General features: G+C 48.6%; 4 long non-coding RNA genes across 6 annotated transcripts; 1 reads left to right on the top strand and 3 right to left on the bottom strand.

Annotated features, from left to right (window-relative positions):
* Nucleotides 1–2,770: 2,770 nt before the first annotated feature.
* Nucleotides 2,771–4,460, bottom strand: LOC119095410 (uncharacterized). Its single transcript, XR_005093883.1, has 3 exons — nt 4,346–4,460; nt 3,482–3,672; nt 2,771–3,038 (listed from the first exon to the last, which is right to left on the bottom strand). It is a non-coding gene; the product is annotated as an uncharacterized LOC119095410 (long non-coding RNA).
* A 3,368-nt stretch (nt 4,461–7,828) lies between these two features.
* LOC119095409 (uncharacterized) lies at nt 7,829–9,585 on the top strand. Of its 2 annotated transcripts, none has more exons than XR_005093881.1 (3): nt 7,829–7,932; nt 8,602–8,792; nt 9,317–9,585. It is a non-coding gene; the product is annotated as an uncharacterized LOC119095409 (long non-coding RNA). The 2 variants fall into 2 exon arrangements; XR_005093882.1 differs by having other exon boundaries at nt 7,854–7,932; nt 8,605–8,792.
* A 2,334-nt stretch (nt 9,586–11,919) lies between these two features.
* LOC119095411 (uncharacterized) lies at nt 11,920–13,646 on the bottom strand. Its single transcript, XR_005093884.1, has 3 exons — nt 13,586–13,646; nt 12,724–12,914; nt 11,920–12,398 (listed from the first exon to the last, which is right to left on the bottom strand). It is a non-coding gene; the product is annotated as an uncharacterized LOC119095411 (long non-coding RNA).
* Nucleotides 13,647–15,684: 2,038 nt separating this feature from the next.
* Nucleotides 15,685–17,439, bottom strand: LOC119095414 (uncharacterized). Of its 2 annotated transcripts, none has more exons than XR_005093887.1 (3): nt 17,369–17,439; nt 16,488–16,678; nt 15,685–16,160 (listed from the first exon to the last, which is right to left on the bottom strand). It is a non-coding gene; the product is annotated as an uncharacterized LOC119095414 (long non-coding RNA). The 2 variants fall into 2 exon arrangements; XR_005093888.1 differs by lacking the exon at nt 17,369–17,439 and adding an exon at nt 17,149–17,163.
* Between the last annotated feature and the right edge of the window lie 5,850 nt (nt 17,440–23,289).

Below are 23,289 nucleotides of genomic sequence, written 5' to 3'. Positions count from 1 at the left end.
ATATTTGACTCTCTAAGCAACTCCTCGTTTCAGCCTGTGTGCGTTGGACCTAAGCGCCATGGGTCACTGAAAATGGTTCTCTGTCTGGTTGTTACTGTCTCGTATCTGATCATAAAGCTGAAAAGAAAAGGGCGCACGAACTTCCGGCAAAAAACATTGATGTTACATTGGTATAACCTTCACCTTGGTGAAAGGAGTACAATCACTGCGCAACATGTCCCCGCGAACAGTTCTCGCCAGCGCTAGTCAGCACCTACGGGCAGCAGTTAAGCTGGCCAGTGAGAACTGGTCCCTAATGCACTAGCAGTGATGGGTCCGGGGATCTGCTTCAGCGATGCGATTAGCGATGCCAGTCATGATGACATCATTTAGAGCCAATTTGTGGACGATCAGCTGGTGTCCGCGTTAACGGCAGCAGCTGATGTCTTCTCCGATGCTGCTGATGCTGATGCTGATGCTGATGCTCCCCGTCACCAGCTTCGTCGGGTGGACAAGATGGATTCACTGGGTGCCTGGAGAAAACGTTTGGGACGTTGTGTTGTTAACCCTGGAGTCAGGAAGCAATGAAGTTATAAGGGTCCAAGAGCTCTCGGAGACGTTGCAGTCGAGGTTTACATTATCTTAGAGCGACTATACATTTCTGACCGGCACCAGGAGGAGGTCATTGCTCATTACCAAAATTATGCATGTTTTTGGGGTACGAGGTGCACTTCTTTGCTGCCCGCACCACCGCTAGCAGCTCAACTTCAATACCGACGTAGCGTGACTCTGTCTCCCTGAGAATCAAAAGCCACACTGGACAAGCTTCCATTTCCACTCTCATCTTGCTGGAGAAGACAGAAGCAGACAATTTTGAAGCGGATCGCATCGCTTTCTAACACAGACCTTCGAGCGGTGTCAAAGAACCCTAACACTGGCGTTGAGATCAGCAGCAATTGGGGTAATAACAGAACGCGTGGTCTGTTCAGACCCACACGCTCTTCGGAGGAAGCTGTCCACGCAGTGGCTCAGTGGTTGCGGATATCTGCTTCCAGAAGGCCTCCAATTGGTGCACTGGACCACGTGGTCGCAGCCGCCAATCAGCACTTCGTCTCCAAACTAGAAAAAAAATTCACCAATCAGGTTGTTGTCTGCCGTGACGTCACAGCAGAATTTTCCACGCAGATCTGACGTGCTCGTTGTGGTGTCTGTCCCATGCCAGCTCGTTGACGAGTAACTTGAATGCACACGGTATGTGGGGCCTTGGTCGCCTCGCTGGTAGTAGACTTCGCCAGGGGGATGACTGCCATCACGACGCGCTTGCACGGCTGATAATAAACAATAATTTGGGGAAGCATGGCTCCCTGCATTGCAGCCAGATGCTCATGCCTTTTGGTCACGGCCGGTGAGCCCCGGCAAGCAGTACTCACGGCGTGTGGGGTTCAAACGAGATGGCGTCTCGCACCACCGCGACGCTCTGATGCGCGGGAGAGCGACTTGCATCACCCCGGCGTGTCGTTGCCTCCGTTTCCTGGGCTGCTCGTATGCATGAGTGTCAGCTGTCTGAGATATGCCACTTAATACTGTCGTCCAGAAATGTAAAAAGAGTTCAGCGTGAGTACACAGGTTCAATGTCCTGAAGACGTACCACTCCTTTGAGTGCTGAGATACCTGCAGTGACAAAAACCGTTTCACGCGACATTTCAACATTTGCTTTGAAAGTTCTTGCATCAACATTTCTATAAGTGGATAAAGGAGCCTACCGTCATTTCAAACATAATGGTCCATAGTCTAATACGCGCCCGGATGGACGGCTAGATACGCTTCGCTCGGGTGGGGGGTCAACTTGACACCCCCACTGAGATCTCGGGAACTAAGAAAGCTAGATGCATCGCACTCAAAGGGTGTTTTGACCTGCACGTGCACTCACTTAGGTCAGAGTTTGAGGTTCTTAGGTCATGACCTTCGGGTCAAATGAGGTCAACCAAGGTCAAATTCCAAGTTGGTTTCCGAGGTGCTCCCAGAACCTAGATAACTGTTTCTAAGCAAAAGACCATACGCTCATTCAAGGTCAGTGACCTTGTTTGACCTTTTTGAGATTATGGTGATCAAAATAACTCAAGACTGCTCTGAGTTTTGCATTTGAATAAGCGACAAAGATTACGCTAGGCAGTACGTTCCTAACAACAAAATGTTGACCTTGGTTATTTTAGGTCAATGACCTATTCTGACCTCTACGAAGTCCATGGAAGATGTAAAATGCGGTTCCTGCTATCAATAAATTTGAAATGAGCGCCAGAAACTATCCCACACGGCAAGCCCTTGAGTAATAAAACAGATTGGTTTTAATCTTGATCTTACTCCCATACCTGACCTTAGGTCAATGTTATTTGCCCATTCAATTGCTGTGTAGCCTAAGAAAACATCTCAGAGATGCATGGCTTCGTCCAACACTCAGTTGTTGCACCAGATTGAAAGATTCCCTAGAAATTGGCTTCGCCGAAACCATGGCCTGAATTTGACCTGCTATATATAGAGAAATATATGCCACATATACATACATAGGTCAGAAACCTTTTGAGTTACATCTAGGTTTTGAAAGTCAGGATCATTGCAGTACTCCTGGCCAATTAAAAGATAAAGCATGATCAGCACTGTTTTTCAGTCCTTTCAATGGATTGAATATATGGTGGGGATGCGTTTAAGATAGGAGTGTGCACGACATTTGTGGTGCGTCTTCCACGTAAAAATATAAACTGACACTGGCAGTGCCAATGCATTAGAGTTCAGCTATGTCCGGATAAGCCTGTATTGTGCAGTTCGATCACATGTCACAACCGACGCCCGATATCACAACGTCTGTAGACGTAACAAGCGTTTCACATGTGCCATTGCGACGCATGCCGAGATGACTGTGACTGAGTCATTTAGCAGCCGGTGTTCTGATTTGAGACGGCTCCGGTGTCGCTTCCCTCCGCGTTGCCCAGCAGTCCCTGTCCGTTCACGTTGGAGGCATGTGCGGAGTTGTGGCTGTTTGCGCACGGTCCTTTGGCGGATCCCTGCAAAAGAGATGATACTGGAATTAGAGCACCACACTTGCCATGCACTGATTACTATGCATCTCGTGCCATGCCTCGCTGTGCGAAATGAAGAATAAGTACACCGGGCGGTGGTCCAAGCTGGCAGTTATTAACCGTGATGGACCATACAACGCAAATATATACATAGATGCAGTGGTAAATGCACGTAGTTTGCTTGAGCCTAACCCAATTATCAATGCATTTTTGCGTTGCGCTATTTTGACTCGAATTTCAGGAGCAATTCATTAAAACGTGGTGGTAATGCATGCAGACTATCCGAATGCTTGCAATGTTTCATAGCTTGACTACATAAGTTAAGGCGTGTTTCCATTCCATTTAACGGAATGCGAACATCCAAATCAATACATTTCACCTTTTTCAGACATGCTCAAACGACGACTCTCGTTTTTGCGCGTACTTACCCCTGCGTTGGAGCCGACGGACGTAACCTGGCTGGTGCCACCAGGTGTATTGCTGGTGCCACTGGTGACGGTGCCTGCAGCACCCCCTGTGGCCTGACTGTTAGGAATGCAGATGCCTCCGAAGCAGAGAGGCTTTGCCCAGGCCACGGAGGCGCAGACCACAAGCAGGAGAGCGACGACCTTCATAGCTGCTGCAACACAAATCACTGGTCAAACCACAAACCAACTCCTTCTAAACTCGAGAAATGATTGTGCTTCCACATGGTGCTGGTGATTGCGTGGCTTCCTCATTCTAGACCGTGAAATGAGACAAGCTCAGGGTGAAAACATACCCATCTGCGCGTGCGCTGGGTCGTCTTTTTTATGACCCCTCGCAGGCACGTGTCCAAAATACATAAGGGCTACCGAATATATTGATTTTGAGGCATGACCTATCGGGTCGTATAGATTCATTCCCGCACTTTATGGTCTATAGTCATCTTGCTCATTCCCAGACGCAGCTCTCACCCTCGCACGTAACAAATGGTTTGAATTGTTCTCCTTAAGAAACAGGACACAGATGAGGACTTTCTATGGGTTGTTCATTATTCTCTCAGTAGCACAGCAGCAAGGCATCCGGTCATAACGACGCTGTCTCTAACTCACGTTTAAACCCCATATTCAGCCAACCAATTACAACTGGCTTGAGAAATGACCACATGACCTGGATTGCGCCTTCTTAACCCTCGCTCAGTACGCTCAGTCATATCAATATTGGTTGCACTACACACTCCCGCAGCCCCAGACCACTCCACAGCAACGGTGGCGAGGCGGCAACGCCTTCGACACCGCAGTGGCCGAGCCGGCCCGGCTGAAGCGCCTTACCTGGCTGAGTGTTTGCTGTGCTGCGACTGCTGGTTCCTCCCGCTGTAGCTCCAGTTTTATACACGAGCGGGCGGCCTAGAGATCCCGCGCGAATACCAATGTAGCAATCATTGAATCTAACATATCTTCTGGATTCTGGTCTCGTGAGCATCAACACTGCCTCGGTGACGCCCGAGCTTGCGCACTCAACTGGGAAATTTCTGTCGCGGATTCTGGGAGAGGAGCTCACATGGGAAAGGATACGTCCCTTGTGCTCGTGTATTTCGTAGTCTGGCACGGTGCCGCGTTCTCTGCCTTGGTTTTCCAGACCGGGCTAACACGCTTGTCGGTGTGTCGGTTGTTGACACTGAGGGAATTTGCAACTGCAGAGGTATGTAAACTGACTGAGAGAGCGCTAAACAACACAAGGTCTGGTAGCACGACTCAATATCGTCGGCTTTTCCATCGCTAAACTGTTTTCGTCTTTGCTTATCAATCATTTTCATAAGAATATCTCCTTACCTACCCCACAAAAGATGGGTCATATATTCAACCTGTTCTCCGAGCCGAGGGTTTTGTTTTGCATGCATATTGTGGGCGGCTGAACCGTAAGCCATGTCCGACCTACTTCCTGAGTCTGCCGACGCGCGGGCTTGTCTCCGGATTTGACCCACTTTTTCATAGATTTGGGGGCTCGTAGCCCAAGCTGGTGGAGGGACGGGAGGGGCACCGAAAACCTTCCAAAGTTTTAAGAAACCATACCTGTGGCCCAAAATATGATTAACTAATGTAAACATATATTCTGGATGTGAACGACCCTGATTTCCACATCTTTGACTGGAATTATAGAGATGCGGACACATAGAAATACACTACCCGGATGCTTGCAGCGTATATTCTATGCTCTCCCATTATCCCATATCCCACATCATATCCCATATCCCATATCCCATATCAAGCTACATGATTTCAAATATTCGTCTAAACATCTTGGATATCTGTGCATTAAACATGAATGCCCCTTTGCACACGGCATTGGATTAAAACAGGAGTTAAGCCTATATATATATATATATATATATATATATATATATATATATGAATCTCTCCTTCACCACTGTGGGCGCAACGGGCGCTGTAACAGGTGCTGGGTTTGAAAAGCACTTTCCTGGCAAGGTTATTGATATAGAGATGCAGAGTGATAGCAAACATCCACAAATACTACCGTTGTCAGTGCCGTCCAGAAAACGTTTGACTGGTTTAGTGTGGGTGAGCGCGTTGAACGCTGAGTTGGTGGCATGCGTATCGAAGTATGATCGCATGGTCACTGAAGAGCCAGCTCACGCAGAGCTGTTGCTCTCAACTTGCGTCGCACATTTCATTGCCACAATACGTGTTTTCTTTGGGGCACGCTCGAACTGAAGCGGGTGGGAGTCGCTTTCCGTTCAGCTTGGAGCAATAGCGTATCCTGGAGAGCAGCAGGCTCACGGTTCGTGTTCATTGAAATGAGTGGGTATGAGCGTTTTCAATAGAGAAGCAGCTGCCTAAGTGTATTTGGGAAGGACCCTGCGTGGAAAGGTGCTTGTGTTCTGTTAGAGAGAGAGAGAGAGAGAGAGAGAGAGAGAGAGAGAGCGAGAGAGAGAGGAGAGAGAGAGAGAGAGAGGGAGAGAGAGAGAGAGAGAGAGAGAGAGAGAGAGAGAGAGAGAGAGAGAGAGAGAGAGAGGGAGAGAGAGAGAGATGTATATATATATATATATATATATATATATATATATATACATATATAGCTGAAAACAGAATAATGAATTAATAGCAGTAGAAATATATATATATATATATATATATATATATATATATATATATATATATATATATATGTGTGTGTATATATATGTATGTATTATATATACATATATATATATATATATATATATATATATATATATATATATATATATATATATATATATATATATATAGATCAGAAGTAAAACCCAGACATTGTCGTTTAACCCTTACGGAGGATGGTTTCTTGTACTCACACCAAAAGAGGACTTTGTGAATATGTCGAAGATCCAGCTCTCTCGTGACCAAAACGAGCTGTTGAACCCAGGCATTGGCTATCATATTTTGCTACGATTTTCGCCACAAGCCAAGATGGTCTGACGTGGGGGCTGTTTTAATCAGGATATATGCCAACTTCAGTCACACGAGAAGATAATAGTAAATACCGACATCCAAGAGCAACTAAAAGCCGAGACCACGAAGAACAGAAGCACACTTCGCAAGCCATTACTGGACACATGACTGCTGAAGGCTGCGAAGGAACTGCGAGAAAGTGGAGACATCGTTATGTAATTCTTATGTGATTGCAATTGGGATGTTATCGGTGTAACAAGGGGCACAATATTGAGCCATGACCTCCTTAATGTCATCCGACACAGAGATAGTCTTCCGGTTGTAAATCTTGACTTCCTGCCATGGGGGAAAGCTTGTCAAGCAGCAGTTAGCGTGATGGTCAGGGACGCATCCCACTGTTCGTCCGGTAAAAAGGCGTCAGGATAGCCCTCCAGATGGCCGCGGCCAGATCCTGTAGAACGGGACAAATGCCCGTTGCCGTTGACGCACCGTGAAAACACAATATCAGGCTCACAAGATCCAGTGCAAGCCTATCACCGTTTGTGCTGCCCCTATTTTTTTCCTTTTTTGCTGCTGTGCTGTTGCATTTTACGTTCATGATCGAAGTGGCCGGGTGATGAGCACTGCATGGGCTGGGCAGGATATTCATGCGCGTTGGATCTGGCTTGAGGAGTTGGTGATAGCCAAGCCCATGAAAGCTCACATCCATCGGGAAATGGGAACAGCAGCGCGAACGCATCTTAGAACGAGAAAAGATGGCCCCAAGACCTGGCTAGGTCGACGCACGCGACGCCTTGCTGTCTTCGTGCAGCAAGAAGATGATGCTGGTTCAGCGTTAGTCCTGGGACAGGGCGCTCGCTCTCAAAGGCTTCCGTCGCCTGGGAGGGGGCCATTTTTGTTCAGGGTTCAGCCCCCTCAATACATGCTGCAAAACAAAGCCCCTTGGTTTGGAGAAGAGGCTGAATATATGGCGCAGGCCTTTGTGGGGTAGATAAGGAGATATTCTTATCAAAATGATTGATAAACATAGACGAACGCATTTTAGGATAAAGGTGTTGAAGCAGTTGGTGTAAACGATGTTGATCTTGATGTTGAAAGATGTTGGCCTTCTGCTAGACACTGTGTTGTTTGGCCACCTCTCACTAAGTTTCAGGCCGCTGCAGTAGCGAATTCCCTCAGTGTCAACAGCCGTGCACCGATAAACTGTTAGTCCGTTCTGGAAAACCACGGCCGAGAACGTCGCACCGTGCCCGACTACGAAATACCCGAGTAAACGGAGCACATCCTCTCCCATGTCAGCTCATCTCCCAGAATCCGCGACAGAAATTTCCCAGCTGAGTGCACGGCCTCGGGCGTCACCGAGGCAGTGTTAGTATTTGCGCGGGATCCCTAGGCTGCCCCGCTCGTGTATAAAACTGGTGTCACCGCGGGAGGAACCATCAGTCGCAGCACAGCGAACACTCAGCCAGGTAAGGAGCTTCAGCCGGGCCGGCTCGGCCACTGCGGTGTCGAAGGCCTTGCCACCTCGCCACCGTTGCTGTGGAGTGGTCTGGGGCTGCGGGAGTGTGTAGTGCAACCAATATTGATATGACTGAGCTTACTGAGCGAGGGTTAAGAAGGCGCAATCCAGGTCATGTGGTCATTTCTCAAGCCAGTTGTAATTGGATGACTGAATATGAGGCTTAAACGTGAGCTAGAGACAGCGTCGTTACGACCGGATGCCTTGCTGCTGTGCTGCTGAGAGAATAATGAACAACCCATAGAAAGCCCTCAACTGTGTCCTGTTCCTCAAGGATAATAATTCAAACCGTTTTGTTGCGTGCGAGAGCGAGGGCTGCGTCAGGAAATGAGCAAGACGATTATAGACCATAAAGTGCGGGAATGAATCCGTACGACCTGATGCCTCAAGATCAATATATTCGGTAGCCCTTATGCATTTTGGACACCTGCCTGTGAGGGGTCATTAAAAAAGACGACCCAGTACACGCGCAGATTGGTATGTTTTTCACACTGAGCTTGTCTCATTTCACGGTCTAGAATGAGAAAGCCACGCAATCACCAGCACCATGTGGAAGCACAATCATTTCTTGAGTTTAGTAGCGGTTGGTTTGTGGTTTGACCAGTGATTTGTGTTGCAGCAGCTATGAAGGTCGTCGCTCTCCTGCTTGTGGTCTGCGCCTCCGTGGCCTGGGCAAAGCCTCTCTGCTTCGGAGGCATCTGCATTCCTAACAGCCAAGCGACAGGGGCGGCTGCGGGCACCGTCACCAGTGGCACCAGCAATACACCTGGTGGCACCAGCAAGGTTACGTCCGTCGGCTCCAACGCAGGGGTAAGTACGCGCAAAAACAAGAGCCGTCGTTTGAGCATGTCTGGAAAAGGTGAAATGCATTGATTTGGGCGTTCGCATTCCGTTAAATGGAATGGAAACACGCCTTAACTCATGTAGTCAGGCTAGGAAACATTGCAAGCATTCGGATAGTCCACATGCATTACCACCACGTTTTAATGGATTACTCCCGAAATTCGAGTCAAAATAGCGCAACGAAAAAATGCATTGATAATTGAGTTAGGCTAAAGCAAACTACATATATTCACCAGTGCATATATATATATATATATATATATATATATATATATATATATATGCGTTGTATGGTCCATCACGGTTAACAACTGCCAGCTTGGACCCCTCCAAGCTGGCAGTTGTTATACCGCCCGGTGTATAACAACTGCCATATAATACCGCCCGGTGTATTTATCCTTCAGTTCGTGCAGCTGGGCATGGCATGAAATGCATAGTGTTCAGTGCATGGCAAGTGTAGTGCTCTAATTCCAATATCATCTCTTTTGCAGGGATCCGCCAGAGGACCGTGTTCAAACAGCCACAACTCCGCACATGCCTCCAACGTGAACGGACAGGGACTGCTGGGCAATGCGGAGGGAAGCGACACCGGAGCCGTCTCAAACCAGAACACCGGCTGCTAAATGACTCAGTCACAGTCATCTCGGCATGCGTCGCAATGGCACATGTGAAACGTTTGTTACGTCGACAGACGTTGTGATATCGGGCGTCGGTTGTGATATGGGAGCGAAATGTGCAATACAGGCTTATCCCGACATAACTGAACTCTAATGCATTGGCACTGCCAATGTCAATTGATATTTCTCCGTGGAAGACGCACCACAAATGTCGTGCACACTCCAATCTTAGACGCATCTCCAAAATATATTCAATCCATTGAAAGGACTGAAAAACAGTGCGGATCATGTTTTATCTTTTACTTGGCCAGGAGTACTGAAATGAACCTGACTGTTTCAAAACCGGACCTGAGTTGCCGATAACGCTTCAATTTGGAGAAGCCAACCATATCATGTGCGGTCAGAGGCAGGGTTACTACGGCTGTTCATGTCTCGTAATATGTTTTTACGCTTGGCATGTGATACCCAAACAAATTCTGACCACCCGTCTGTGGTGTTCAGAAATGGCGAGAATATGCTGGGACATAACAAAACCCATCACTGCTACTTACAAATTTTACCAGCACGTAACTATGAAGTCGAAATACCGTAAAATGAACATCTTTAAACTATTGATTATTATCTTTGAATGACGGTGGGCCCTATCAACCACTTATAGAAATGTTAATTTAAGAGCTATCAAAGCAAATGTTGAAATGTCGCGTGAAACGGCTTTTGTCACTGCAGGTATCTCAGCACTCAAAGGGGTGGTACGTCCCCAGGACATTGAACGTGTACTCACGCTGAACTCTTTTTACATTTCTGGACAACAGCATTAAGTGGCGTATCTCAGCCAGCTGGCACTTAAGCACACAAGCAGCCCAGGAGACAGAAGCAGCGACACGCCGGGGTGATGCAAGTCGCTCTCCCGCGCATCAGAGCGTCGCGGTGGTGCGAGACGCCATCCCCTTGAAGCTCGACGCAGCATGAGCACTGCCTGTCGGAGCTCACCGACCATAACTGAGCGGTGTGAGCATCTGGCTACAATGCAGGGAGCCTTCCTTTCTCCAAATGTTAAACATCAGAAGACATTTGACGAACGAGCAAATGGACGTAGAAGCGACAAAGTACGAGGTGAACATGGCCTGCTACTCTAAAAACAGAGCCCAGTCCGGATTTGATCCGCTTTCTTTTCAAAATTATTGAGTTAAGATCCTCCGACTAAAAACTACACTACTGCTCCAATACGGTCTACTTTGGCGAGAGACGGTGTTATCGGGCGTCGTTGTCACTTTGTTGGGCGACGATGGTTTAAACGACGATTCAGTCCCCACTGACACCGAGAACAGCCCACGGCTAGTGGTCACGCCGTCCAACTGTACGAACATCTCGGAGATCGATTTCGTTAGTGTGACATTGACCTGCGCTCCGGCCGTCTTTATTTTCTCTCTAACAAGGCAGAGTCCGCCTTTGCGACCTATTTAACTTTGTTTCGTTTTCTCCGAGATTGGAAATCTTACAAACAAATGAGTGCAGCTCCATGCGCACGTCTCTGGTTTTCCTTGACTGCAGGATGAAATGGGCACGCACTGTCCTCCCCGAAAACAACCATCATATCATCCTCACTTCCTTTGCAACAATATCTAAGAAACGTTCGGTCTGCTCTTTCTCATTGCATTACCTCGTACGTTGTCCTTGCCACGTCTATGTTCTCTTTCGTCCAATGTCGTCTAATGTCGAACATTCGGGGGAATGGAGGCTCCCTGCATTGCAGTCACATGCTCACGTCACACGGTCAAGGTCGATGAACCCCGGCAGGCAGTACTCATGGTGCACCGGGTTCTAACGGGATGGCACTTCGCACCACCGCGACGCTCTGATGCGCGGGAGAGCGACTTGCATCACCCCGGTGCGCTGCTGCTTCCGTCTCCCGGGCTGCTCGCCCGTATGCACGAGTACCAGCTTTCTGAAATATGCAAGGTAAAACTGTCGTCCAGGAAATCAAAAGGAGTTCAACGTGAATACACAGGTTCGATGTTCTGGGAACGTATCATTGCTTTGCGTGCTGAGATACCTGCGTTGGCAAAAGCCGTTCGGCGCGACATTTTAACATTTGTTTAAATAGCTCTCCCATCGGCCTATTTTAAGGTAGTAATTGGTTCCCATCGCCCTTCAAAAGATAACACGGTCCATATTATATAATTGCCCATAATTTGAGGACTGTTTATTTCAATATAGCGGGACTTCCTGGTCACGTGTTGACAAGCTTGTAATGAGTGTTGATGCTTGTTTGTAATCCCATAACATTTCATCGCGACTTCAGCACACCACATAATGGACATCATGCTCATTCAGAGCTGTCAGAACGCGCTTGTGGGCAAACTGCCAAGTATAAAACGCATTATGAAACATGAACAACTGTAGTAATTCAGCCTCTTTCCGTAAGTTACATGGTTCGCTACCCCGAGTTCAATGCTCCCAGCCATTGGAATCCAGCATTGAAAAGTTCATGTTTATTTCAGTACTTCTGGCCAATTGTAGGATAAAGCATGATCCGAACCACTTTTAGTCATTTCAATGGATTTCACATATGATGGAGATGCGTCTCCAAGATATGAATGACTATCGGAGTTGGCACGAGGTTTGTGGTGCGTCTTCCACGGAGAAATATCAACTGACACTTGCAGCGCCAACACAATGGAGCTCAATCATGTCGGGATGAGCCTGTATTGCACATTTCGCTCCCATATCACAACCGACGCGCGATATCACAGCGTCTGTCGACGTAACAAGCGTTTCACATGTGCCATTGCGACGCATGCCGAGATGACTGCGACTGAGTCATTTAGCAGCCGGTGTTCTGGTTCGAGACGGCTCCGGTGTCGCTTGACTCCGCATTGCCCAGCAGTCCCTGTTTGTTCTTGTTGGATGCATGTGCGAGGTTGGTGCTGCTCGCACACGGCCCGCTGGCGGATCCCTGCAAAAGAAATGAGATTCAAAACAGAGCACCACACTTGCCATGCACTGATAACTATGCATTTCATAGCATGCCTCGCTGTACGAACTAAAGAATAAATACAACGGACGGTGGTCTAAGCTGGCAGTTAGTATATATAGTTATCGAAGCTGGCAATCAAGTAAAACGTGGGGGTCATGCATACATGCCTGCACTACTGGAACGCTTGTAAGGTCAACCTAATGCGTGTTTCCATTCCATTTAACGGAATGCGAACAACCAACCTAATTCAGTTCACCTTTTTCAGACATGCTCGAACGACGTTCTCGTTTTTGCACGTACTTACCTCTGCAGAGGAGCCGACGGACGTAATCTTGCTGGTGCCACCAGGTGTATTGCTGGTGCCACTGGTGACGGTGCCCGCAGCCCCTCCAGTGGCCTGACTGCTAGGAATGCAGATGCCTCCGATGCAGAGGGGCTTCGCCCAGGCCACGGAGGCGCAGACCACAAGCAGGAGAGCGACGACCTTCATAGCTGCTGCAACACAAAGCACTGGTCAAACCACAAATCAACTGCTATTGAGCTCAAACATTGATGGTGCCTCCACACGGTGCTGGTGATTGCGCGGCACTCCACTCTACATCAGTGTGAAAAACATACCAATCTGAGGTCAGTTTCTGACACGAAAACTACGCGTGGTCTGCGCCATCTTTTTTAATGACCCCACACAGACATGTCCGAAATACATCAATGCTACCAAGTTTTGAGGCATGATGCATGATGCTGCATGGAATAATTCCCGCACTCTGTGGCCTATAGTCCGTTTGTTCGCTTCCCACCGCAGCTCTCGCTTTTACACATAACAAAACGGTTTGAGTTGTTCCCTTTAGAAACAGGACACAGATGACGACTTTCTATCGGCAGCTCATCATTTTCTTAGCAGCACAGCAGCAAGCTGTCAGATGGTAACGACGCTGTCCAAGCTTACTGCTAAGCCTAATATTCAACTGCTAATTACAGCCGGCTTGAGAAATGGCAACATGACCCGGATTGCACCCTGTGCTGCTCTCGCTCAGTAAACTCGGTCATATAACTATGGCCTGGTTCCACCCACTACCGCAGCCCCAGACCACCCACAGCACCGTTGGCAAGGTGGCCAGGCCTTCGACACCGCAGTGGCCGAGACGGCCCGGGCTGAAGCGCCTTACCTGGCTGAGTGCTGTGCTGCGACTGATGCCACCTCCCGCTGCGGCCTCAGTTTTATACACGAGCAGGGCAGCCTAGAGGTCAAGCATGAACGCCAACACCGCCTCGGTGACGCCCGAGCCTGCGCACCGAGCCTGCGCGGTAGAGCTGGGAATTTTCTGTCGCGAATTCTGGGAGATGAGCCGGCATGGGAAGAAATGTGCTCCATTTGCTCGTGTATTTTCTTACCTGGCACAGTGCGGCGTTTCTGGCCGTCATTTTCCAGATCGGGCTAACATGCTTGTCGGTGTATGGCTGTTGACACGGCGGAAATTTGCTACTGCAGAGGTCTGTAAGCTAACTGAGAGGTCGCCAGAAAACACAACGTCTGGCAGCAAGACCCAGCAGCCCGAAATTTGTCATCACTGAAATGTTTCCGTCTTGTCTTATCACTTATTTTCATAAGATGTTCCTCTTATCTACCCCACAAAGACATGGGTCATAGATTTAACCTGGTCTCCAAACCAAGGGCTTTGTTTTGCACCGTATACTGAGGGGGCTTAGCCGTGAACAATTTTGAGCCTATTTACAGAACGTTCCAACGAACGGGCTTGTCCCCGGATTCTGGCCTCTCGTTTATAAATTTGGGGGCCTGTAGCCCAACACATGTAGGGAGCCTTCCTCTCCCGAAATGTTAAACATCAGAAGACACTTGACGAACGAGCAAATAGACGTAGAAACGACAAAGTACGAGGTAAACATGCCCTGCTACTCTAAAAACAGAGCCCAGTCCGGATTTGATCCGCTTTCTTTTCAAAATTATTGAGTTAAGATCCTCCGACTAAAAACTACACTACTGCTCCAATACGGTCTACTTTGGCGAGAGACGGTGTTATCGGGCGTCGTTGTCACTTTGTTGGGCGACGATGGTTTAAACGACGATTCAGTCCCCACTGACACCGAGAACAGCCCACGGCTAGTGGTCACGCCGTCCAACTGTACGAACATCTCGGAGATCGATTTCGTTAGTGCGACATTGACCTGCGCTCCGGCTGTCTTTATTTCCTCTCTTACAAGGCAGATTCCGCCTTTGCGACCAATTTAGCTTTGCTCCGTTTTCTCCGAGAATGGACATCTTACAAGCAAATGGGTGCAGCTCCATGCGCACGTCTCTGGTTTTCCTTGACTGCAGGATGAAATGAGCACGCACTGTCCTCCCCGAAAACAACCATCATATCATCCTCACTTCCCTTGCAACGATGTCTAAGAAAGGTTCGGTCTGCTCTTTCTTATTGCGTTGCCTCCTACGTCGTCCCTACTACGTCTATGTTCTCTTTCGTCCAATGTCGTCTAATGTCGAACATTTGGGGGAATGAAGGCTCCCTGCATTGCAGTCACATGCTCACGTCACACGGTCAAGGTCGATGAACCCCGGCAGGCAGTAGTCATGGTGCACCGGGTTCTAACGGGAAGGCATTTCGCACCACCGCGACGCTCTGATGCGCGGGAGAGCGACTTGCATCACCCCGGTGTGCCGCTGCTTCCGGCTCCCGGGCTGCTCGCCCGTATGCACGCGTACCAGCTTTCTGAAATATGTCAGGCAAAACTGTCGTCCAGAAAATCAAAAAGAGTCTAACGTGAATACACAGGTTCAGTGTTCTGGGAACGTATCATTGCTTTCAGTGCTGAGATACCTGCGTTGGCAAAAGCCGTTCAGCGCGACATTTTAACATTTGTTTAAGTAGCTCTCCCATCGACCTATTTTAAGGTAGTGATTGGTTCATATCGCCATTCAAAAGATAACACAGTCCATATTATATAATAGTCCATAATTTGAGAAGTGTTTATTTCAATATAGCGGGACTTCCTGGTCACGTGTTGACAAGCTTGTAATGAGTGTTGAAGTTTGTTTGTAATTCCATAACATTTCATCGCGACTCCAGAACACGACATAATGGACATCATGCTCATTCGGAGCTGTCAGAACGCGCTTGTGGGCAAACTGCCAAGTATAAAACGCATCATGAAACATGAACAACCGTAGTAATTCAGCCTCTTTCCGTAAGTTACATGGTTCGCTCCTCCGATTTCAACACTCCCAGCCATTGGAATCAAGCATTGAAAAAGTCATGTTTATTTCAGTACTTCTGGCCAATTGTAGGATAAAACATGATCCGAACCGCTTTTAGTCATTTCAATGGATTTCACATATGATGGAGATGCGTCTCCAAGATATGAATGACTATCGGAGTTGGCACGAGGTTTGTGGTGCGTCTTCCAGGGAGAAATATCAACTGACACTTGCAGCGCCAACACAATGGAGCTCAATCATGTCGGGGATGAGCCTGTATTGCACATTTCGCTCCCATATCACAACCGACGCCCGATATCACAACGTCTGTAGACGTAACAAGCGTTTCACATGTGCCATTGCGACGCATGCCAAGATGACTGCGATTGGGTCATTTAGCAGCCGGTGCTCTGGTTTGAGACGGCTCCGGTGTCGCTTGACTCCGCATTGCCCAGCAGTCCCTGTTTGTTCTTGTTGGAGGCATGTGCGAGGTTGGTGCTGCTCGCACACGGTCCGCTGGCGGATCCCTGCAAAAGAAATGAGATTCAAAACAGAGCACCACACTTGCCATGCACTGATTACCATGCATTTCATAGCATGCCTCGCTGTACGAACTAAAGAATAAATGCAACGGACGGTGGTCTAAGCTGGCAGTTCGTATATATAGTTATCGAAGCTGGCAATCAAGTAGAACGTGGGAGTCATGCAGGCATTCATGCACTCTTGGATCGCTTGTAAGGTCAACCTAATGCGTTTTTTCCATTCCATTTGACGGAATGCGAACAACCAACCTAATTCAGTTCACCTTTTCCAGACATGCTCGAACGACGGCTCTCGTTTTTGCGCGTGCTTACCCCTGCAGAGGAGCCGACGGACGTAATCTTGCTGGTGCCACCAGGTGTGTTGCTGGTGCCACTGGTGACAGTGCCCGCAGCCCCTCCAGTGGCCTGACTGCTAGGAATGCAGATGCCTCCGATGCAGAGGGGCTTCGCCCAGGCCACTGAGGCGCAGACCACAAGCAGGAGAGCGACGACCTTCATAGCTGCTGCAACACAAAGCACTGGTCAAACCACAAATCAACTGCTATTAAACTCAAACATTGATGGTGCCTCCACTGGTGCTGGTGATTGCGCGGCTCTTCCACCCTACACCGTGAAATGAAGCGAGCTCAGTGTGCAAAACATACCAATCTGAGGTCAGTTTCTGACAGGAAAACTACGCGTGGCCTGCGCCATCTTTTTTAATGACCCCACACAGACATGTCCGAAATACATCAATGCTACCAAGTTTTGAGGCATGATGCATGATGCTGCATTGAATAATTCCCGCACTTTGTGGCCTATAGTCCGTTTGTTCGCTTCCCACCACAACTGTCGCTTTTACACACAACAAAAGGGTTTGAGTTGTTCCCTTTAGAAACAGGAAACACATGACGACTTTCTATCGGCAGCTCATCATTTTCTCAGCAGCACAGCAGCAAGCTATCAGATGGTAACGACGCTGTCTCAAGCTTACTGTTAAGCCTAATATTCAACTGCTAATTACAGCCGGCTTGAGAAATGGCAACATGACCCGGATTGCACCCTGTGCTGCTCTCGCTCAGTGAGCTCGGTCATACAACTATGGCCTGGTTCCACCCACTACCGCAGCCCCAGACCACCCACAGCACCGTTGGCAAGGTGGCCAGGCCTTCGACACCGCAGTGGCCGAGCCGGCCCGGGCTGAAGCGCCTTACCTGGCTGAGTGCTGTGCTGCGACTGATGCCTCCTCCCGCTGTGGCCTCAGTTTTATACACGAGCAGGGCAGCCTAGAGGTCAAGCATGAACGCCAACACCGCCTCGGTGACGCCCGAGCCTGCGCACCGAGCCTGCGCGGTAGAGCTGGGAACTTTCTGTCGCGAATTCTGGGAGATGAGCCGGCATGGGAAGAAATGTGCTCCATTTGCTCGTGTATTTTCATACCTGGCACAGTGCGGCGTTTTTGGCCGTAGTTTTCCAGACCGGGCTAACACGCTTGTCGGTGTATGGCTGTTGACACGGCGGAATTTGTAACTGCAGAGGTCTGTAAGCTAACTGAGAGGTCGCCAGAAAACACAACGTCTGGCAGCAAGACCCAACAGCCCGAAATTTGTCATCACTGAAATGTTTCCGTCTTGTCTTATCACTTATTTTCATAAAATGCTCCTCTTATCTACCCCACAAAGACATGGGTCATAGATTTAACCTGTTCTCCAACCCAAGGGCTTTGTTTTGCACCGTATACTGAGGGGGCATAGCCGTGAACAATTTTGAGCCTACTTACAGAATGTTCCAACGAACGGGCTCGTCCCCGGATTCTGCCCGCTTGTTTATAAATTTGGGGGCCTGTAGCCCAACACATGTAGGGAGCCTTCCTCTCCCGAAATGTTAAACATCAGAAGACACTTGACGAACGAGCAAATAGACGTAGAAACGACAAAGTACGAGGTAAACATGGCCTGCTACTCTAAAAACAGAGCCCAGTCCGGATTTGACCCGCTTTTTCAAATTTATTGAATTTAAATCCTCCGACTAAAAACTACACTACTGCTCCAATACGGTCTACCTTGGCGAGAGACGGTGTTATCGGGCGTCGTTGTCACTTTGTTGGGCGACGATGGTTTAAACGATCATTCAGTCCCCACTGACACCGAGAACAGCCCACGGCTAGTGGTCACGCCGTCCAACTGTACGAACATCTCGGAGATCGATTTCGTTAGTGTGACATTGACCTGCGCTCCGGCCGTCTTTATTTCCTCTCTTACAAGGCAGAGTCCGCCTTTGCGACCACTTTAGCTTTGCTCCGTTTTCTCCGAGAATGGACATCTTACAAACAAATGGGTGCAGCTCCATGCGCACGTCTCTGGTTTTCCTTGACTGCAGGATGAAATGAGCACGCACTGTCCTCCCCGAAAACAACCATTATATTGTCGCCATTCCCTTTGCAACAATATCTAAGATACCTTCGGTGTGCTCTTCCCTATTGCGTTGCCTCCTACTTCGTCCCTACTACGTCTATGTTCTCTTTCGTCAAATGTCGTCTTATGTCAAACATTTCGGGGGAATGAAGGCTCCCTGCGTTGCAGTCACATGCTCACGTCACACGATCAAGGTCGATGAACCCCGGCAGGCAGTACTCATGGTGCACCGGGTTCTAACGGGAAGGCATTTCGCACCACCGCGACGCTCTGATGCCCGGGAGAGCGACTTGCATCACCCCGGCGTGTCGTTGTCTCCGTCTCCCGGGCTGCTCGCCCGTATGCACGAGTACCAGTTTTCTGAAATATGTCAGGCAAAACTGTCGTCCAGAAAATCAAAAAGAGTCTAACGTGAATACACAGGTTCGATGTTCTGGGTATGTATCATTGCTTTGAGTGCTGAGATACCTGCGTTGGCAAAAGCCGTTTGCCGCGACATTTTAACTTTTGTTTGAATAGCTCTCCCATCGACCTATTTTAAGGTAGTAATTGGTTCATATCGCCATTCAAAAGATAGCACAGTCCATATTATATAATAGTCCATAATTTGAGAAGTGTTTATTTCAATACAGCGGGACTTCCTGGTCACGTGTTGACAAGCTTGTGATGAGTGTTGATGCTTGTTTGTAATTCCATAACATTTCATCGCGACTCCAGAACACGACATAATGGACATCATGCTCATTCGGAGCTGTCAGAACGCGCATGTGGGCAAACTGCCAAGTATAAAACGCATTATGAAACATGAACAACCGTAGTAATTCAGCCTCTTTCCGTAAGTTACATGGTTCGCTCCCCCGAGTTCAATGCTCCCAGCCATTGGAATCAAGCATTGAAAAAGTCATGTTTTTTCAGTACTTCTGGCCAATTGTAGGATAAAACATGATCCGAACCGCTCTTAGTCATTTCAATGGATTTCACATATGATGGAGATGCGTCTCCAAGATATGAATGACTATCGGAGTTGGCACGAGGTTTGTGGTGCGTCTTCCACGGAGAAATATCAACTGACACTGGCAGCGCCAACACATTAGACTTCAATCATGTCGGGGGTAAGCCTGTATTGCACATTTCGATCCCATATCACAACCGACGCCCGATATCACAACGTCTGTCGACGGTAACAAGCGTTTCACAATCTGCCACTGCGAAACGCATGCCGAGATGACTGCGGACTGAGTCATTTAGCACCGGTGTTACTGGTTGAAGACGGCTCCGGTGTCGCTTGACTCCGCATTGCCCAGCAGGCCCTGTTGTGTTCTTGTTGGAGGCATGTGCCGAGGTTGGCTGCTGGCTCGCACACGTCCCGCTGGCGGATCCCTGCAAAAGAAATGAATTCAAACAGAGCACCACACTCATTGCCATGCACTGATTAACCTAGTTCATTCATAGCATGCCTCATTGTACGAACTAAGAATAAATACAACGGACGGGTGGTCGTAAGCTGGCAGTTGTTATATGAGTTATCGAAGGCGGGCAAATCAAGTAAAACGTGGGGTGCACATGCATAGCATTGCCTGCACTACTGGAACGCTGTAAGGTCAACCTAATCTAATGCGTGTTTCATTCCATTAACGGAATGCGAACAACCAACCTAATTCAGTTTCACCTTTTCCAGACATGCTCGACGACGGCTCTCGTTTTTGCGCGTACTTACCCTGCAGAGGACCGACGGACGTAATCTTGCTGGTGCCACCAGGTGTGTTGCTGGTGCCACTGGTGACGGTGCCCGCAGCCCCTCCAGTGGCCTGACTGCTAGGAATGCAGATGCCTCCGATGCAGAGGGGCTTCGCCCAGCCACGGAGGCGCAGACCACAAGCAGGAGAGCGACGACCTTCATAGCTGCTGCAACACAAGCACTGGTCAACCACAAACAACTGCTATTGAACTCAAACATTGATGGTGCCTCCACGGTGCTGGTGATTGCGCGGCTCCACCCTACACCGTAAATGAAACGAGCTCATGTGAAAACATACCAATCTGAGGTCAGTTTCTGACAGTAAAACTACGCGTGGCTGCGCCATCTTTTTTAATGACCCCACACAGACATGTCCGAAATACATCAATGCTACCAGTTTTGAGGCATGATGCATGATGCTGCCATGGATTTATTCCCGCACTTTGTGGGCCTATAGTCCGTTTGTTTCGCTTCCCACCACAACTGTCGCTTTTACACACAACAAAAGGTTTGAGTTGTTCCCTTTAGAAACAGACACAGATGACGACTTTCTAATCGGCAGCTCATCATTTTCTAGCAGCACAGCAGCAAGCTATCAGATGGTAACGACGCTGTCTCAATCTTACTTTAAGCCTAATATTCAACTGCTAATTACAGCCGGCTTGAGAAATGGCAACATGACCCGGATTCACCCTGTGCTGCTCTCGCTCATAACTCGTCATATAACTATGGCCTGGTTCCACCCACTACCGCAGCCCCCAGACCACCCACAGCACCGTTGGCAAGGTGGCCAGGCCTTCGACACCGCAGTGGCCGAGCCGGCCCGGGCTGAAGCGCCTTACCTGGCTGAGTGCTGTGCTGCGACTGATGCCTCCTCCCGCTGTGGCCTCAGTTTTATACACGAGCAGGCAGCCTAGAGGTCAAGCATGAACGCCAACACCGCCTCGGTGACGCCCGAGCCTGCGCACCGAGCCTGCGCGGTAGAGCTGGGAATTTCTGTCGCGAATTCTGGGAGATGAGCCGGCATGGGAAGAAATGTGCTCCATTTGCTCGTGTATTTTTCATACCTGGCACAGTGCGGGCGTTTTTGGCCGTCATTTTCCAGACGGGCTAACACCTTGTCGGTGTATGGCTGTTGACAACGGCGGAATTTGTAACTGCAGATGTCTGTAAGCTAACTGAGAGGTCGCCAGAAACACAACGTCTGGCAGCAAGACCCAACATCCCGAAATTTGTCATCACTAGAAATGTTTCCGTCTTGTCTTATCACTTTTTTCATAAAATGATGGTTCCTCTTATCTACCCCACAAAGACATGGGTCATAGATTTAACCTGTTCTCCAACCAAGGCTTTGTTTTGCACCGTATACTGAGGGGGCAAGCCGTGAACAATTTTGAGCCTATTTACAGAACGTTTCCAACGAACGGGCTTGTCCCCGGATTCTGGCCCGCTTGTTTTATAAATTTGGGGGCCTGTAGCCCAACACATGTAGGGAGCCTTCCTCTCCCGAATGTTAAACATCAGAAGACACTTGACGAACGAGCAAATAGACGTAGAAACGACAAAGTACGAGGTAAACATGCCTGCTAACTACTCTAAAAACAGAGCCCAGTCCGGATTTGACTCCGCTTTTTTCAAATTTATTGAATTTAATCCTCCGACTAACAACTACACTACTGCTCCAATACGGTCTACTTGGCGAGAGACGGTGTTATCGGGCGTCGTTGTCACTTTGTTTGGGCGACGATGGTTTAAAACGATCATTCAGTCCCCACTGACACCAAACAGCCCACGGCTATGGTCACGCCGTCCACTGTAGACATCTCGGAGATCGATTCGTTAGTGTGACATGACCTGCGCTCCGGCCGTCTTTATTTCCTCTCTCTACAAGGCAAGTCCGCCGTTGCCGACCACTTTGCGACCATTTAGCTTTTCTTCCGTTTTCTCCGATAATGGACTCTTACAACAAATGGTGTGCGCTCCATGCGCACGTCCTCTGGTTTTTCCTTGACTGCAGATGAAATGAGCACGCACTGTCCTCCCCGAAAACACCATTATATTGTCGCATTCCTTTGCAACAAGATCTCAGATACTGCTTCGGTGCTCTTCCCTATTGCGTTGCCTCCTACTCGTCCCTCTACTACGTCTATGTTCTCTTCGTCAAATGTCGTCTATTCAACATTTCGGGGGAATGAAGGCTCCCTCGTTGCAGTCACATGCTCACGTCACACGATCAAGGTCGATGAACCCCGGCAGGCAGTACTCATGGTGCACCGGGTTTCAACGGGAATGCATTTCGCACCACCCGCGACCTCTGATGCGCGGGAGAGCGACTTGCATCACCCCGGTCGTGTCGTTGTCTCCGTCTCCCGGCTGCTCGCCCGTATGCACGATTACCAGTTTTCTGAAATATTCACAAAACTGTCGTCCAGAAAATCAAAAAGAGTCCTAACTGAATCACAGGTTCGATGTTCTGGGTAATGTATCATTGCTTTTGAGTGCTGAGATACCTGCGTTGGCAAAGCCGTTTGCCGCGACATTTTACTTTGTTTGAAGTAGCTCTCCCATCGACCTATTTTAAAGGTAGTATTGGTTCATATCGCCATTCAAAAGATAGCACAGTCCATATTATATAATAGTCCATAATTTGAGAAGTGTTATTATTTCAATACAGCGGGACTTCCTGGTCACGTGTTGACAGCTTGTGATGAGGTTGATGCTTGTTTGTAATTCCATAACATTTCATCGCGACTCCAGAACACGACATAATGGACATCATGCTCATTCGGAGCTTTCAGAACGCGCATGTGGGCAAACTGCCAAGTATAAAACGCATTATGAAACATGAACAACCGTAGTAATTCAGCCTGCTCTTCCGTAAGTTACATGGTTCGCTCCCCCGAGTTCAATGCTCCCAGCCATTGGAATCAACATTGAAAAGTCAGTTTTTTCAGTACTATCTCTGGCCAATTGTAGGATAAAA

The sequence above is a fragment of the Pollicipes pollicipes genome, unplaced genomic scaffold (genome assembly GCF_011947565.3).
Source record: "Pollicipes pollicipes isolate AB1234 unplaced genomic scaffold, Ppol_2.1 Scaffold_4219;HRSCAF=4965_pilon_pilon_pilon, whole genome shotgun sequence".
NCBI classification, from domain to species: Eukaryota; Metazoa; Arthropoda; class Thecostraca; order Pollicipedomorpha; family Pollicipedidae; genus Pollicipes; species Pollicipes pollicipes.
Note: the sequence above shows the minus strand (reverse complement) of the source record. Positions and strands in the feature narration are given on the sequence as shown.